The following is a 17,805-nucleotide window of genomic DNA, read 5'->3' as shown; positions in this document are numbered from 1 at the left end:
GTTTTTACTCTAGAAAGATTTCATTGCCAAAAGTTGGCTTACCGCATATTTCATCGGTTCTTTGACTCAGTTTCAAAATAAGGATAACATGGACTCTCCACATTCTGCAATATTGGAAATGCCATTTACAATAATTGCAGTGGTTCCACTTGGCCTACTGAATCTCTTTACCCAATTATCCAGTGTTTTAAGTACTTTTCAGAATAAGAGATACATAAATAAGTTAAATAAAATAGATTCTGTAAATTCTGTCGCCCTAGGGGCAGTAGTAAAGGAGTGGACGGAGAGCACAAAAAATTACTTCTGCTGCCCCAACTATCGTGTTTGGACATCATTTGAACATTGTGTATCCAAAACAGGATGTTCCTCATCTCCGGCCCAACAGAGCGGGGTGTTTGCTCGCATGAAGGCAGTCCTCTTCATTTTCTTTAGCATGTTACCTGTCCTGCCGTAGTGGATCTGTGATGTCGGGTTTGCTCAGCAGGGTCAGCCTTCTTCTCCTACTCTCCCTCTGCACTCCAACCAGGTCATTCTGGCAGTAAGCTGCTCTCCTGGAGAGGGGAATGTGTCCTCATCAGGGCTATTAGGAGACTCTCTCTGGGATTTTGAGATTGGGGGAGGGGAGGGGAGCGTTTCCTCTCTGATGGGGAAACTAGGCAATCCAAGCCTGGCACCGAAGACCCAGTTCTAGACCTGTGCAGAAAGCTGGTTTGAGAGAGGGAACCCCGAGGCCCTGCTAGAGCCACACCCTTTTAGCACAGGATTTGGGGTCTCATAAACCTTTTAGCCCAAGCTAGTGCAGGTTGGATTTCTGTCACTTGCAACCTAAGAGTACTGACAAACACTTCGGTGCCCTCTCACCTACTCATCTGTATTCAGCCTGTCATCTCAGACACAGCAGTAAAAGAGATGCCTTCAACTTTGTCAGCACAGTTGCAGCTTGCATATCTGTCTGTTCAGCCCACTTCTGAAGTCAGTAGCTAAATTTACTTCATGAACCCACAGAAGTGAAATATACACTTCCTAGAGTCTAATGAATGAATACAATGGGATAACCTACAAGTGAGGAAGGTGAGGTGAGGTGAACCTGTAGGTGAGGAAGGGCATATTCATCATTCATTTCTTTGGCTATTAGCTGCTCCCTGATGTGTTCTGTCCCATGCCCTCGCCCGCAACCCCCACCCAACACCCCCACTAAGTACTCCATTCATTACCTGCCTCTAACAGAGGTACAATCACCTCAGAAGACCTTGCCAACAACCCAACTATAGATCTTCCGGACTGTTTCCATTCTGAAAGTTAAGTACTGCTCCTTGGCTCTCCCACAAAAACCAGGTCAACAATAAAAACAATCACAATTAACTGGAAATGAATCACATTAGACTATTTTTAAACTCTTGCAAGAAAAAAGTCACTGCACCAGCTGGGTCTAAGTGGGACTAGCACTGGGGGCCTAGAGATGGGCTTGGGCCCTAGGCTGCCCGTGGGGTGGACGTTATCTCCTCTGCTCCCCGGGGACTTGGCTCCACAGAGCTGAAGGGATACAAAGGTGGGAAACAGGGAAGCTGTTTCTAGAGCTGAGGCTAAGGATGAACAGGAAAACCTTTATGACAGGAGGGAACAAGAAAGGGATAGACATTGGGAAAGTCGCTCTGGGGTATGGGGGTGAGATGGGGCCTGGGGCTCAGCTGGACCAGGAGGCCTCAAGGCCCAGTGATAATGCCCTGAACAGTTAATCCTTGAATAGTGAAGACATGACATATAAACACACTGTTCCTCATGCTAATTTATTCTAAACAAGACAACTGGAAGAGAAGCCTAACACAGTGGCTCCAGCCTCAAGGCATCACTCCTGGGGGTCATGCCCACCTGGATTTGCCACACTACTGCCCTGGCAGTGCAAATGGAAAAGCCTTTCAGACCTTTCTCCATTAGAAGCTGCAGGCTGGTCCATGCCTGTGTCATGGGGGCCTAGAACCACCTGCCTGGTGAAGACAAACTCCCATTAACTGAACCCTGAACCTTCTATTTTTCCATTTTTGACTGCTTTTCATGTTTAGGCATGAAAAGCAAACAGCATTAATGTGAAGGGTGGGGAAAGTAACAGAGACTGAATATGGTCCCTCCACGCATACACGCATATCCATAAACCTACATACCTAATGCTATTAGGGTTTACACCGTAAAAATATCATGGCTACTCAAGAACGTGCAATTTTAGAGGAAAGATAAGAAATCTATAGTGTCTTGCTTATGTCACGTACACTGAATACCAACTACGAGCCAAGTACACAGGTAATATAGAAACATGGCTCAAACATAACCCCTGCCTACAAAACCAGCCTTACTGTTTAGAAAAAAAAAAAAAGTCTATACAGATGAATGCCTTGCACAAAAGCAGTGATATAAATTTGTAAACCAAAAACTCAAATGTTCATTACACTCTATATAATCAGTTTATGATGAAATTATTGTACTTCTCTAAAGAAATGCTTGAAACTCAAGGCAAAATCCTAGATAACTGGGTAAAGACACAGGGAAGTTTAATCAAATGTGTTTATTGAGGGCATTCAGGTGCCAGGTGGTGCTGATGTTACAGGATCCATAAGAATACATATTACTAAGACCAGTGCTATCCAATACCGTAGCCATTAGCCACATGTGGCTACTGAGCATTTGAAATGTGACTAGTTCAAATTGAGATGAACTGTAAATGAAAAATACACAACAAATTTCAAAGACTTACTAGGGGAAAAAAATGTCAACTACATCATTAATAAGTTTTATATTGATTTCATGTTGGAAATGCTAATATTTTGGATATATTAAGGAAAATAAATTATTAAAATTAATTTCATCTGTTTCTTTTTATTTAATTTATTTTATTTTATTTTTTATAGAGACAGGGTCTCGTTACGTTGCCCAAGCTGGATTGCAGTGGCTATTCACAGGTGCGACCCCACTATTTATCAGCAAAGGAGTTTTGACCTGCTCCATTTCCAACCTGGGCCAATTCACTCTTCCTTAAGCAACCTGGTGGTCCCCCTGCTCCCAGGAGTCACCACAACGATGCCAAATTTGGTGCAGACATCCAATGGGCATAACGTACTACAGCCCAGAACTCCTAGCCTCAAGTGACCCTTCAGCCTCAGCCTCCCATGTGGTTGAGACTACAGGTGCACACCACCACATCTAGTTCTTTTTCTTTTTTCACTGGGGTGACTAGAAAATTTAAAATTATCTATGCGGCCTGTAATTGTGGCTTGCTTGCATTTCTGTTAGTGATGATTTAGATTTTCCCTTCAATGACTATGAAAATAATAGCACCTTATTACTAACAAGGCAGGCATAAAACTAAGCAGAAAGTGTATGCTACCAGCTTTAGCATTCCCTTACTATCATAAGATCACAAAACTCAGATCTAGTAAATACTACAAGTTAATGGTTAAAAAAAAATAACGGAAAGTTGTAGTTTAGAAGATTTAATCTGCTGCATAGAGGAGAAGGAATAATTAGCCAACAATTTTATTTCACTCAAGATTGATGAGGGAGGGAGGGAGGGAGGGAGGGAGGGAAAGAAGAAAGGAGGGAAAAAGGGAAGAAGGAAGGACCAAAGAAAAGAAAGAAAGAAAAGACCACAACAATATGTTGAACTTTCAGAAAAAAAAAAAAGATTGATGAACTCTTAGTCCATGCAAATTCAACTATTACCCTGTTATATACTTTATGCACTATGCAGAAAACATGTCTATATTTTTCTCTATCAACAGGTGGACAATTTTCCAAAAAATTCAACAGGGAATTGAACTTCATCATTGCTTCATGCGAAGTACCACCAATCCTCAATTAAACCAAGACTTTACTGCTCTGTGTCTAGATTATGGCTGAAGCAAGATAAGTCCTTTGGTGAGACTGAGGAACTTGTTAATGTAATTTGGATAAGACTGGTCACTAATAAAGGAACTACATCTTCACATTTTTCATATAATGATATAATAATAGAAGGACTAAAAGGAAATGATAATACAGAGAAACATAGTTGCAAACTACATAGAAGATGCAAGGCACATGTTTTCCAATAACTTACAGGACAAACCCTCTTTATTGCCATAGATTATAATGGCAGGAATAATCATGTCGGCCAACATATCAGTTCTTTAAAGGTAGGCTGATAAAGAACATAACATTACCAAAGATAATAATAGCAACAACAGCTATCATTTACTTAAATGATTATTTTGCAAAATTTTATTTAATTATTTTATTATAAATGAGTATTATCGCATCTAATGCTCACAACTACTTCAGAATTAGATGCTATTGTTATTAATTATTCCCAGCTTCCAGATTAGGAAATTGCTGTCCATTAAGTTTATTTGGCCAAAGTGGCAGTTTATAAATGGAGGAGGCTAGATTTAAACGAGGTTCAACTTCTAAGCCCAAGACATGACACCAGGCTGCATATTAGATGACACTAATAATAAGAGTCTGGTCAACAGAGAAACCTTTTTAGTACTTAAGAAAATCAGCTGCCTGATGGAACAGCCCTCAGAACAGCTGCTGGCACATACAGAGCTCCCTCTAGGAAGTCTGAACGGACCAATTTGCAAAAGGCATCATTCCTTCTGGCTGTTGGTCCTCATTCATACATGCCTGTCTCACTCAAGGGAAAGACAGCATCTTTATTTCTTTGTCCTTCTCATATGTGGAGCAGATGCTAAATGAATAATTTTACTGCACTCATGAGTCAACAAATACTTTTCCAGAGAGCTTTGCTAAAGATACAAGGTCAATAATGGAGAAAATGTAAAGATAATTATAGACAAGTGAAATGGCTATTTTTACACTTAGTTGAGCTGACAAAGTACAGATTGGGGTGGAGGTTTCCATGTTTTGCCAACAATTTGGAAAAGCAGAACATCTAGTTACTTAGATACTTCCCTATCATTAGGACATTTCTGATCCTTAAGAAATTATTCTACCCTATACAACAACACTCTCCTAGCTATAAAAAAAAAAAAAGAAAGAAAGAAAGAAAAAGAAATACAGCAATTCTTGAGGACAACAGAAAGCACTACTATAATAAAAGTGGAATCCTAAAAAATGTCACCCAACGAGACAAGAATGGGGCAGGTGAGTGCAGGTGATACTTGTTCTGGAAGCTGCACACAAAGGCACCCACAGCCCAGCAGGCTGCCACTGCAGCCTGCAGCAGATATCACCAGGATAGGGTGAGCTGCAACTATTGTTTCTTTTGCCACAGTGAATACTAACACCCACTTTCAAAGTAATGAGAATCAAACGCTCTTTGTTCTAGGGGGTATGCACTTAAAATAATCAGGGGTTGTTTTAAAGGAGAGGAAGAAAGCAAGCAGGATGCCAAACAAGGCACCAACAGTAGCTCAGCCGTCAACAGACTGGCCAAAGGACAGGCTTGGGATAGGTGTCATTTGGAAGAAATCACTGCAGTCTGTATGCCTGTCCCATTCTTTTAGAAACTTTAGACGAAGAGCAACAGAAAAAGCAAATAAACAGCACACCCAGCACTGCATAAAGTTATACAGCAAAGAATCTAATTACTCAGGAATTTATCAAGATTACTGAGGGGAAATATATACAAGGTTAGTGGCAGAAATGAGTTTTTCTGAAAACAAAACAGAAAAAACACAAAACTCCAGGGAAAGCCTGGATGGTAGGTATATGGATATTGACTATAATTTCTATGCCCATATTTTGAATAATTATCTTCCAATTTAAAAAAAAGTTCATGGGAAGGAAATATGAATTTTTTTCTTTCAAAAAAAAATTATCAGTCCCAAAGAAAATCTAAGATTTTTTTTTCTTCTTTAAATAAAGACCCAAGAAGTTTCTGCGAGCATTGAAATCAACTTGCACCCATGATGAATGTGGACTGGGCCTGAAATTCTCTGGGAGAGATGGTAGAATACTCAGCACTTGCCCGGTGCTTGTCCTCCTGACAGGATTCAGTGAAGCACACTGAACCCTCCTGGGGCCCTGGCATACGTGTGTGGCTGGGCCCTACCTTATATTTTCCTACTGGCTGCCTTTCATAAGGAGGAAAGAAAATGCACCCCGTTGTCTTTGAACATCTTGGCTCACAAGTTCCTGTCTCTGGGTGGCTGAGAAGAGTCCATTGTACGTCAGCTGCTTCTCTCAGCAATGCAAGTTAGTACTCCCGTTTGTTTTTGAAAAATGATTGTCACCAGTGTGACAACTTCCATGGGAGAAGATGTTCAAATACACGAGCATTCTTGTCAAATTAAGAGACTCAGCACAGACTCTGTTAACTCACTGACAATGCCTGACAAATGCATTTGTGTATGTGATTCTCACTCAGCAGGTGCTGAGGGCCTGGGGCGCCCACCTTTTCTGACCTTCATGCCGCTGCTCAATGCCATTCGCCTTACCTGGGACTCCCAATTTTCTCTCTCTTCTTCACCATGTCCAAGTCTACACAAGTCTCCTTCATTTACGACAATTATAATTAGCTACCGATAGGACTCCCAAGGTCATGTCTACCTCTGAGATAACAGAAAATTACAATGTTTAGGAGCCCAGTGCTGTGAGCAGCCAGAACTAAGGTCACGTCTAGCTCTGTCACTTGTGAACTGTCACTTTCCAAGGGGTCATTTTCACTTCTCTAGGCCTCGACCTCATCTGAAAAATGAATTCTCCCCACTGCCCCATTCCAACCACTAGTCCACCTTGCACTGTAGCTGACTGTGAACATGTCTTAACCTGGTCAAAACCCAAAGCTCATGAGGGCAGGGCTCGTCACTCACCCAGGGATCTTCAAACACTCAATTACTCCATCAACACTATCGCTCATGGGAGATCTGACAGTGAGTAAGACCAGCTGTGCCCTTATTCACTGACAGTCTGCAGCAAAGCACCTGTCGCAGAGGAGGTGCTCAAATCAACTAGACTGACTTGTGGAAAGAGCTTCCGTCAGGCATCCTCTGTTACAGGCAGGTCAGCATCCTTTTTTGTCTAATTTTTGACTGACATGGTTTGAGGATGTCTCCGCAGGTGGACACAGACAGAAGTTCTGAGTGTGGAAGGCAATGGCAGTACCACCCTCTGGTGTCTGTGACTTCCCACAGAAGGATGCTCCCTCTGGAAGAGCAGGCTTCCGCCTGAGGGTCAAGTCCCCACGAAGGAGACGCGGGCCTGTCTTCCTTGGGTCCCCAGTGACAGAGCCCCACCAGGTTGGGAGGCCAGGACAACAAAGGCACATCAGAACTAGTGGCGCTATTTCCCCAGGGGGCTGAGCAGTCAAAGGCCTATCCTGTAAGCTTAAGAGTGGTGTCAGGAGGGGACCCAAGACATCTCAGTGCCCTCCTGCAACAGCAAAGCCAGGGAACAGCTGCCACCTGCAAAGCAGGAGACAGTGCAGGCCTGACTCCAAACCAAGCCTTATGTTGCCCTTGGGGTGAGAAGCTTAAGACCCATCCTTAGAATTCTGCAGGTCTCTGTGAAATAAGCATACTACAAAGCCACATTTTTTTATTACTTTTAAATAACATTTTATTATACTCTGGTTTCTCTTCAGATCGTATAAATCTTTCGCCTTTTAAATAACATTTTATTGTGTCTAATAGAAATAGTTCCTTAAAATGGTCAACAGCATGTAAACTGATTGGCATAGCAACTGGTGATCAGTTTTCCATTGAGGGTATAAAACCTACAATTATTACTTTTTGCTCATGTATAATAGGTTTTCAAATGGTCCTGGGGGATAGTGCCACATGATAGAAAACAGATTCCTCATAATTGTACTCTGAGGTGGCTGTTAAAAGTAAACAAGATAAATGCAATAAGGTTTTCTAGGTACCTTCAATAGACCTTTGGTTCTTAACCTGGGGATTCCAAAGAGGTTCATAAATGGTCATAGGGCAGAAAGTTCCATGAACCTCTTAAAAGTGATAAAAGATTATGAATGCAGCATGAATAGCACCATGTATATAAGTAAATTTTCCCCAAGGAAAAATGGTCCAAAACCTGCATCAGACTTGCAAGTGTCCATCTATGACTCAAAACTGTTTAAGAATCATTGCTAGATGGTCTCCTTGGTTTGCAAAATGGATTCCCCTGTGAGGAAAACACTTTATCCTGTCCCACCCTACTGCCAAGGAACTTCTCAGGCCTTCTATTCCCTACCAGAGAATTCTGCCAGAGTTTTCTTTTCTGGCTGTGTTTCTACCACTTCAGCCAGCAAAAGAACTGAATAAATGTAGTGAAAGTAAGCAGAGGTAGATGCTGCTGCTGTTGTCAACTTTAGAGTTATTTAGCTCTTTAAACAGAAAAAGAAAACATTCTAGATTAAGCAAACTGAATTCATCTAGAAATGATAAACAAAAAAATTACAGATAAAACTGCTATTACTCCTATCAATAGTAATACCCAACAGAGCTAAGAAAAATTAAATTGAGGCTTAAAAAGGTATTCTAATAAATGATTAGAGGGAAATTAATACAGTAGATGATCAATTGCTTAGGTCAGGTAACTTGATAAAAATCTTTGGTATTCATGAAATGTCAATTTAAGGAAAAAATAAGAAAAGAGCCCATGTATTTTCTTCCACTATACAATAAGGTTCTTGGGCTACAGCCAACTTTTCTCACAATTAGATTCTATATAGAAGCAGGGATGAACATATGGTGAACTCCCAAAGTTTTTCTTTGCCCAGGAGTAACCAGTTGCTGTGGAATTACATGGCAAGACACTGTAATTTCCAGTGAACACCATTTACTACAGAAGGGACTGGACTAAATCACAGGTAAGGTTAGGTGGGTGAGATCTATTGCAAAAACCCACTGGTGACGCAGTCAAGACACAATGCACAAACTTCCCCAAAAAGCAGACAGGGAGGAAGGTGGTTTTCACGTCTTCTGAACTTCGGCTTGCACTTGGCACTCTTCTGCCTTTTGGTTATTGTTTAAATTTGCTTCTAGTTGAGGACAGCTCTGTATCTGGTGATCACCAAGAGGGGATTCATGACCTGCATGCGTGTGTAGTTCACTAAACATTAGTCAATTACTATGTGAGAGATACTCTACTGGGCACAGAATATAAAGTTGAAGAAAGAGGTACACTTCCTTCAATCAAACAGGAATGTTTTGTTTTGTTTTTAAACACATTTGGTTAAGTCAGTAAAGTTACTTTTTAAAATATTGACTAAATTTACTGATACCTATTCGTGAGTCTGATATCAAAGATGGGACTCATTTTTTGTTCATTGTAGATGGCTGGAGCTGAGAAATTGGCATTTGATGAACAATTTTTCTCTAACTTTTTTTGAACCACTTGTACTTTTCAGTTCATGGGTAACTATAAATCAAAGACAAGAAATCTCTTTAAATCATGTGGTATTTTAATAATAATCATATAATTCTATATTTAGGGTTTTCAGCTTGAAGGTTAACTAACCCTATCTGGATCCATAATACACTGATTTCTTTCACTCATTTTATTATAAAGGATAAAATCGTACATACTTCAATACGCTGGAGATATTTTTTAAGGATACCATCAGTAGCATTTACCAATATAGTTAACTGGAAAAAAAATCTAGACTCTTTTTCCCTATTACCCGCTTAAAAGTTACCCAAGAGGCCTTTGATATATTTAGCTCTGTTTTGTCAACTTCTATACTCATCATGCAAGGTAGAGAAAATTCAGCTGGCTTCTGGCAAAATAGTACACTGCACTGTAACGGCGAATATCTTCTGTGCCATGAACTGAGTATTTTACTATGTGACAGTTCTTAGAACATTTCTAGGTACCTCATCTTCAGATTGAGGGCATCATTTTCCCTCCATCATGAAAAATACATTCTCCCCCACCAAAAATCTCATAGATGAAGGCATTAAGGCAACCATGAGTATACCCTCCGCAGCAATGCAGAAAAATAGACTTTTCTGTTCTTAGAAGTTCAGTGTGGTTGGTGTTGCCTGAGATGACTGCCAACCTCTCTGTTCAGATGCTGTGTAGACTAGAGAGTGAGCTCCCCTTGGTTCTGCAGCTTGCACATTTGTAACACAGGAAAACTGGGTTATTAAGACAAGGAAAGGTGGGTGTGCTACTGAGCATCATGTTACTTATGCTTTCCTCTGAATTCAGGTTTAGGAAAATGTTGGGAGAAAAAAATCTAAAGTGCTTTGTGGGATAAATCACATGGATTTAAATAGAGTGGTTTCTTTATAAGACTTTTTTTTTTTTTAATCCTGATGGAATTTGTACATATGGCATGTGGGATACTCAATTACAGCCATGGAACAAGCAGCACCATTTAGTATATCTAATATGTGCTAAATGAGAAATTCCTAGTAAAAAATCACAACAAATAGTATTCTACTCATTCCTTCATCAAATATTTGAGTACCTGCTATGTGTCAACATTGTTCTAGACATTAGAGATACAACAGTGAACAAGAGGATCAAAACCTCTGCCTTAATGGAGCTTATGTTCTAATATGGAAAGACAGACAATACTATTATAAACTAAAATATATGGCAAGCTAGAAGGCGATAAGCACCTTGGAGGAAAATAAATCAGGGAAGAGGTTGCAGGGTGTACCAGAAGGGGACAGCCAGGAAAGGTCTGCTGGGAAGGGGTTGTCTGTGTAAACACCTGGAGGGCCAAAGGCACAACTGTGTAGACATCTAGAAGAGCTCTCCAGGCAGTGGGAACAGCAAATGCAAAGTTCTTAGGCAGGAATGCACCTGGCAATTTGAAGGAATAGTGAGGAAGCCGAAGTGTTTAAATACCTTAAACACATTCCAGTTTAAGCGGTTACCATCAGGTGGCAAAATGTGTCACTAACACAGTCACATTTTCATAAACTCTTAGAGCAGGAACATGCCTTTGTAAATGCTTACTCAAACAAACCCCTTAACCTTACCAAGGAAGAAATGAGGAAGAGGAGGTCAAGTGAGTAATCTGTCACACAAGCAGTATCTCACCAAGAAAAGGCTCCAGAACAAGTATTCCAAACTCTGCACCACAGTTTTATCTCATGCTTCAATTTTATAATGAAGCACTTTTCTTATTTAAAAAAGAGTTGGAAAAAAAAAAATCCAGCCAAATAATGTAATCTTAGAGTTTAAAAGTGATCAATTTCTCATACAACAGATAGCCAAGAGAGACCCTACATACACTCTGAATATTTATTGAGGAACGAATGAAATAAGAAATGCAGTATCACCTAGACCTCACTATCCAGCAAATAATTGTATAGGCGTGTAACAGAGAAATCTGTGCACAAAGAAACATGTCTCTGAATGTTTACTGTACCACTGTTTGCTATAGCAAAAAAGTGGAAACAGACTGTCCTTCAGCAGAAAAAGTGCCTGAAACAGTAAAAAACTGGCAACTCTCTAATTTTCTCTTGGCAAGGGAATGAGTATACTATAATTTATTCATACAGTAGAATTCTCTGTAGCAGCTAAAGTTAATAAAGAGCTACATGTATCTCAAAAACATAATAAGTTAAAAAAAATGCAAGCTGTGTGTATATAGAAATATGCCATTATGTAAAATGTTAAACACACAAACTCACATATATTTTTTGTGAACATGTAAAATATAGAAGTACCAAAACATACTTTGGAACTATATGTAATAACTTTATATTACTGGTTACCTGAGGATGGAGGCAGAGAAGAAAGGATGGATAAAATATTTGTTACAGTTTATTTTGGGGGTTCCTGGGGGATATGAAGCAAGTATGGAAATATTAGCATCTCTTAAACTTAGGTTGTAGAAAAATGGATGCCTTACTATAATTTTATGTATGTTTAAAATATTTCATATTAATTTGTTTTTTGGAAGGAAGGGAAAGACAAAAGTTTTCCATCACATTCTATTAACTTCAAGGCCCAGAAAAAAAAAAAAAAAAAAAAAAACACTTCAAGGCCCAGTTGTCCTTAACCTCCAAATCTCAGTTTCTTCACCTTTAAAGTCTGGGTGATAGTAGGTGCACCTGCCTCAAAGATGCTTAGAGAACGAACAGTCTAGAGACAGAATTTCATTGTCAGATACACTACTAGCTGGTGGAGACACTATATCATCCTCCCCCCAGCCCCCTTGAATGCTCACAGGCTCAGTACCCATTCTTTTTATTCAATTCACAGATAACAGTAATAAGATTTTTCAACTGGGTTATAACCACCACCACTGCCGCCCCCCTAAAACCATGACACAAATCTAAGGAGCGTAAATGATACCATAAATTCATTAATGCAGCATCTCAGTGAATGGAAAAGACATGTGCATGGCAGCCCAGCATGAAATGTCTCTCCCAATCCATGTTATGGAAGCACGGATTAAAAAATAAGAACTGGATATATTTCCTCACATAAAATCGACAGCTTACAAGCCCAAGAGAAAAAAATCACACGTGTTAGGCATCATTACAAAAAGATTATCAGATTATACCCGTCAGTAAGAAAACACCCAGATACACAAGTGACAGGGCCCTCAAAACCCAGCCTCTCTGGTTCCCTCTCTCTCCTCCAACTCTGTTCAAACCTCGAGAAGGTGAGACTTTCCTCGCTGAGATGATCTTCTGCTAAGTTCTAAGTCCTTCCTACTAATGGGCAAAACCAGTTCCTCTCTTTGCGAGATCACATCGAGATCACATTCTCCAGAGAACGGACAGTGCTTCCCCAGGCAGCTCGGTATTCTCTCCCCGAAGGAAAACGGAGTCCCGTGCAAATCAGCTGGGAGCCTGCAGGGGAGAGAAGCCGCTGGTCCGAGGTGAGCGGCCTTCAGTCCGCAGATTTGCCCCAATCATCAGGAGAAATAAAGTCGCACGGAGCTGGGCTCCTTGGAAAACAAAAAAGGGAGCCCGGATATACAGCCCATGCTCGGGCCCCTGTGAGGTCACTTCTGGCCCCTCCACGTTCCACTGGGCTCCATCTGCCTTGGTCCCGCCTGTTGCCTCTCCAGGCTCTGAGGCCCCCTCCACAGAAGGGGGATGCGAAGCCCCAAGGGGTTAGCAGATGAACCCTGCAAACTGCGGAAACTAAACCGCGGACATAAACTTGCCCAAAGCAGCGGCGAAGGGAGGAAGGTGGGTTGAGGAGGACACCACGCTCCGGGCAGGGGTCGCGGTAGGTGGCGGGGCGCCCGTTCCCCCTCCTCCGACCTCCAGAAGTCCCAGCTGCCCCGAGTCTGCCCCAACTCCAGCATCCCTCCTCCTCAGCGCTGTGGCGGGGAAAGGGACAAGGGTGTGGGGGCCAGGGAGCAGTGACAGGCCCAGAGTGGTCTCGCCTGGACCCTGGGGCCAGCCGAAGGGCTCCCCGGAGACGAAGATGAACAATAGCAGAGCCCGGGTCTCGGGAGCCACCCGGAGTCTCCCGCTCGCGCCTCCCTGCGCAGCCCCTCCAAGTTCAGCAGGGCCCCGGGGGGACGGGGCGCCGGGCCGGGCCAAGCAGGTGGGACAGGCTGCTGACTCGAGGGCGCACCCAGAACGCCTTCCCGGGGTCTGGTCATTCATTCCCCGGCCCGGCGCCCTGTCCCAGCCGGCCTGCGAGGCGCGGGGGGCCGGCGGGGGACCCCTTCTCCTAACTCGGCCGGCTCCTCCGTCTCTACCCCGGTCCCCAGCGTCCACCTCTGCCTCTTGCCCTCCAATCTGCCCTTCGCGACAGCGGGCGGCCGGCGGTGGACGAAGGAGCGGCGGCGGGACCCTCGCCGCCAGCCCGCTCAGCTGCTCCGCCCGGGCGCCGTCGCCAGCGCCTCCCTCGCCTGAGCCCCAGACACAAAGGCAGGGACGGGCGCCCGAGACCCCGCGCCGGGAGCCTCCCCACTCTCGGCGCCGCTCACTCACCCCATCGAGGCGGCGGCGGCGGCGGCTCCCCGGCCCCGCTGGCTGCGCCACCCCACCCGCCGCTTCCCCAGGAAAACGCGGCCGCCGGGCTCGCTTCCTGCTCGGCTTCCTGCGCCTCCGTCCCCCTCCTCCCCCGCCGCGGGGGTCAGTGGGCGCCGCGGCTCCCGGGCTGGGCCGGTGGGGCGGGGGCAGCGGCAGCACCACCACGTGGCCACCGGGCGCCGGCCCCCGCCGACCTGGATCCAGAGGGCGCCAGAAGGGAGGTGCTAACCGTTCCCCTCCCCTTCCACCCCGCGCGGCCCCAAATTCCGCAAGTCAGGTGACCCGGCCCCGCTCCCCGGCCGGGACCTGCGGGAGGTGCTCGGCGCGCGCCTGGCCCGGGCCGCCGCCCCATACCCCGCGCCCGCGCGCCCTGGGCGTCCGGGGGTCTGTTTCATCAGCTTAATCTGGAGTTCGTGGAAACCACCCGTGCTCTGAACCCCGGGTTTGGGAGCCGTGAGATCCCAAGTAGTATTCATTTCTGGTCAACGTCCAAAGTCGTTTGTGGTCGTGGGACGTGTTTTAAATTCACTCAGCCAAGCCCCTTCTAAGCAGAATCAAATCGGTTGTATTTTCCAAAATTACTGAACAGAAAGTAAACTAGAATGCGTTCACAGGCTCTGGACTGAACCACTCGGTAGGAGTGACTGTTTGCTAACACTCAATCAGGTGGCAGGACAGAACTGCCGGCGTCAAGTCCTGCCGTGCTCAGGTGAGGAGACATGCACAGCCTGAGCCGACAGCGAGGTGGGACGGCCCCGCACGCAGTGTCTGGGTGCAGAGGGGTAGGGGCTCCCTGCCCAGGTCCCCTTCCGCTGCCCTGCCTTCCCCATTCCTCCATTAATTCCAAGGATTTCGAAGCTCTGGGCCGGCTTTTCCACGCGTTCTAGTCGTGCTAACCAGCCTTGACTTAGAGCCCCTCTCTTCTTCCTGCTTAGCTCTGCATCCTTTGTACGGAGAAGAAAGCTTTCTAGAATAAATAAGTGGCATGAGTCCTTTTCTGGGATCTACTGTAAGTCAAATGAACTTAATGAAGAAAGAGGGAAAAAGCCAATTCCAATAAAAGTAAAATTCACCTTTAACAGAGATCAGTTTAGAACGTCCTAGTTGAGGGGACTTCAAAAGGTAAGTGGAAAATAGAATTGAAAGATAATACAAATCTTTCCACAAACCTCCCTCCTACATGGAAGACTTTACCCCTTCTTTTCCCCCAGCCTCACCCCCTACCCCAACGGGAGGTCTTAGCTTTACCAGGTAAACTAACTAAATAGGGAGCAAAAGCTGTGTAACTAGCTGAATGGTCTTCACTTCCTAACATCACATATCAAATATTCCTTGGGGAAGTGATGAACAGCCAGTATAAAGCAAAACGTACACTCCTTCCTGTCCTTCATTCCTCTCTTAAATAAAGTCATGCTCTAAAGGAAATGTGAACTGGCGAACGTTTCGCGGGGGTTTAATGCTGGCAATTCCTACAATACAGTGTTTCACCACAATTCATGTTAATGATGTACTGTAGGATATTTAAGGGGGCAGTACGGCCACTTGTTAATTTTCTGCTCTGCTTTTAGCAGGTCAATCTCATTCAAGGAGGGGCAGCTGGGAAAATGAGATTGGGAGCCTGGTACAGAGAGTATGACACTGCCGTGGAAATTGAAAATGTGCATATTCTATAGAAACAGTTACAAGTTGAAGGAGTTAAACTATTGTATTAGTCTGTTTATGTTGCTTATAACAAAGTACCTGAAACTGGGTGATTTATAAAGAAAAATGACATTTATTGCTTACAGTTTTTGATGCTGGGAAGTCCGTCTGGTGGTGGCAACAGTGACCCAGGGGTCTCACACTGCAAGATGGTGGGAGCAGAGAGAGCAGAGAGAGAGGAAGACAGACTCTCCTCTTCTTTTAAAGCCCTCAGAACTACGCCCCGACCACCATTTTTAATCCATTCACTACTGCAGGGTCCTACAATCTAATCACGTCTTCAAGGCTCCACCTTTCAATTACCATAATAGGATTTCCCACCCTCCTAACAGTCACAGTGGGGGCTAAGTTTCTAATGCATGAAACTTGGAGGACACGATGGAAGTTTCATGAGTTTTGGGGGGACATAATTCAATCCAGTACAACTATTAACCGACATTAAACAATGATTGTCTAAGGCAGGCTTGTCGGCCTTGATTCATAGAAGCCCTGTCCCTCTTCTTTTTAATCCGTCCCAGCCACCTCCAAAGAGCCTACCTGCCTCTGTTGAGTTCTTTGGTGCCCCTAGGTGGCTTGCCTGCTATTCCCCTTAGTTTATAATCCCGCCCTCCAATATCAGCAATTCCAGATCCGGGTGAGGGATTGGTGTGGAGGGAAGGGCTCATTATTCATTGGTTTTGCCAAGATCCTTTTCTAGATCCCCTCTTTTGAAACTCAAAACCAAATTTGTACTCCATAGAGTACAACAGCTGAAGCTGTGCCGCCTGCAGGAAGACTTGTGGTCAAGTATGGGATTGAAGAGTGTCTTCTCATTGTTTTTTTTTCCCCCAGACCTTTTAGAAATGTTAATTGGGTTCAGGATACTGTGAACACTACTCTTCGATGGAGACCAGGTAAGAGTTTGAGAGACGGAAGCAAGAATAAAATTACCATCTAACCTGTGTGAAGTAGTAAAACCTTTTGGGAGGAATAGCATGTGTATCCTTTTATCCAAAAATCAAGGTAACTGTGGTGTAATACGTAGTACAATAAAAACTATGAGCAAGGAGACTAGGTTTTCTGGCCCTTTTCTTTTACCTACTTGTCCTTTGAACTTCACCAAGTATTTTAATCTCTCCCAGTCCCACTTTCCTAATCAATAAAAAGATAACATCAAAGTACATGGCCTGTGAGAACTTTTTCAGTTCTAGCATCCTAAGCCCATTCTCTTAGATTATAGACCCTTTGTAAGAACCCAAATGCCCCAAGGGATCACACCCTGATCACATAAGCCCTTCTCGGCCACACCCCATCATGGCGCTGGTTGCCCTTCTCTTCCATATTCTCCTTCCCGCCGGCGCGAATTACACACCAATCAGCTCCCCCCCAAACCCCATGTGGTATGCTAAGTAGGGATTGTATTTTAAGCCAATCAGCTTTCCCCTTAAAGCCCTATATATATGTGTGTGTGTGCTGCCTAATAAACGGGCTCTCTCCGGTGGATCGTCACCTGGTGTCCACTCTTCCTTTCACCCTTCATAAGCAAAATTGTCCTGTCATTTTATTGCAAAGCATTGTTCTCTGATCATTCCAGCTGGTCAGTCTTGTCATACCAACACAATCGTAAATTACAGAGAATGTTTTCATTCAGGACCTAGCAGGACTCCATAAATGAAATTCATTGATTGGTAGGGCCCAATTTTCATTGTTGGAATTAAATAATATCACATCCCTTCTTCCTTGCCCAACTTCTCATCAGTATTGGTTCTCCCCAGATTAGGAACCTCTTAAATCTGGGGAACCAAAGTTAAGACTTGGAGTAACATCACACCACAGCCAAAAAGTAACCACCCACTTTATTTGGTGTTTGGTTGGGATCTGACTGCACTTCTGGTTCTAGTTAGAGGCAGCAGGATTTAGAGGAATGTGAATGTATTGGACTCAGAATGGGACAAAAACACAATAACGCAGTCAGAAGTTTGGAAGGAGAGAAGCTTAAAAAAACACAAAACTCCCAAATAATTATAGAAAAAACACTTTTTGTATTATCTTGGGGATATTTCCAAGTAGGAAGAAACTGTAACGTGGGAGAAATTAATAAAATGCCTTTATCATTGCTTTTTCATAATCTAGCAAGATGAGAGTAATACAGCAGCCCGCAAACACTAATTGGCCCATGGTTTTTCCAGTTGTCAGGAAGCCAGTAGAGATTTCTCCAAGTTCAAGTTAT

General features: G+C 43.7%; 1 protein-coding gene across 3 annotated transcripts in view; it reads right to left on the bottom strand.

Annotated features, from left to right (window-relative positions):
* The window catches only part of RAI14 (retinoic acid induced 14), a 140,117-nt gene extending 126,005 nt beyond the window's left edge, over nucleotides 1-14,112 (bottom strand). For all 3 annotated transcript variants that reach the window (XM_063086595.1, XM_063086593.1, XM_063086594.1), the window contains exon 1: nucleotides 13,854-14,112. The gene's annotated coding sequence lies outside the window, so the exon portion shown is untranslated. The remainder of the gene's footprint in view (nucleotides 1-13,853) is intronic.
* Nucleotides 14,113-17,805: the final 3,693 nt, after the last annotated feature.

This window comes from Cynocephalus volans, chromosome 2 (genome assembly GCF_027409185.1).
Source record: "Cynocephalus volans isolate mCynVol1 chromosome 2, mCynVol1.pri, whole genome shotgun sequence".
Taxonomy (NCBI): Eukaryota; Metazoa; Chordata; class Mammalia; order Dermoptera; family Cynocephalidae; genus Cynocephalus; species Cynocephalus volans.
Note: the sequence above shows the minus strand (reverse complement) of the source record. Positions and strands in the feature narration are given on the sequence as shown.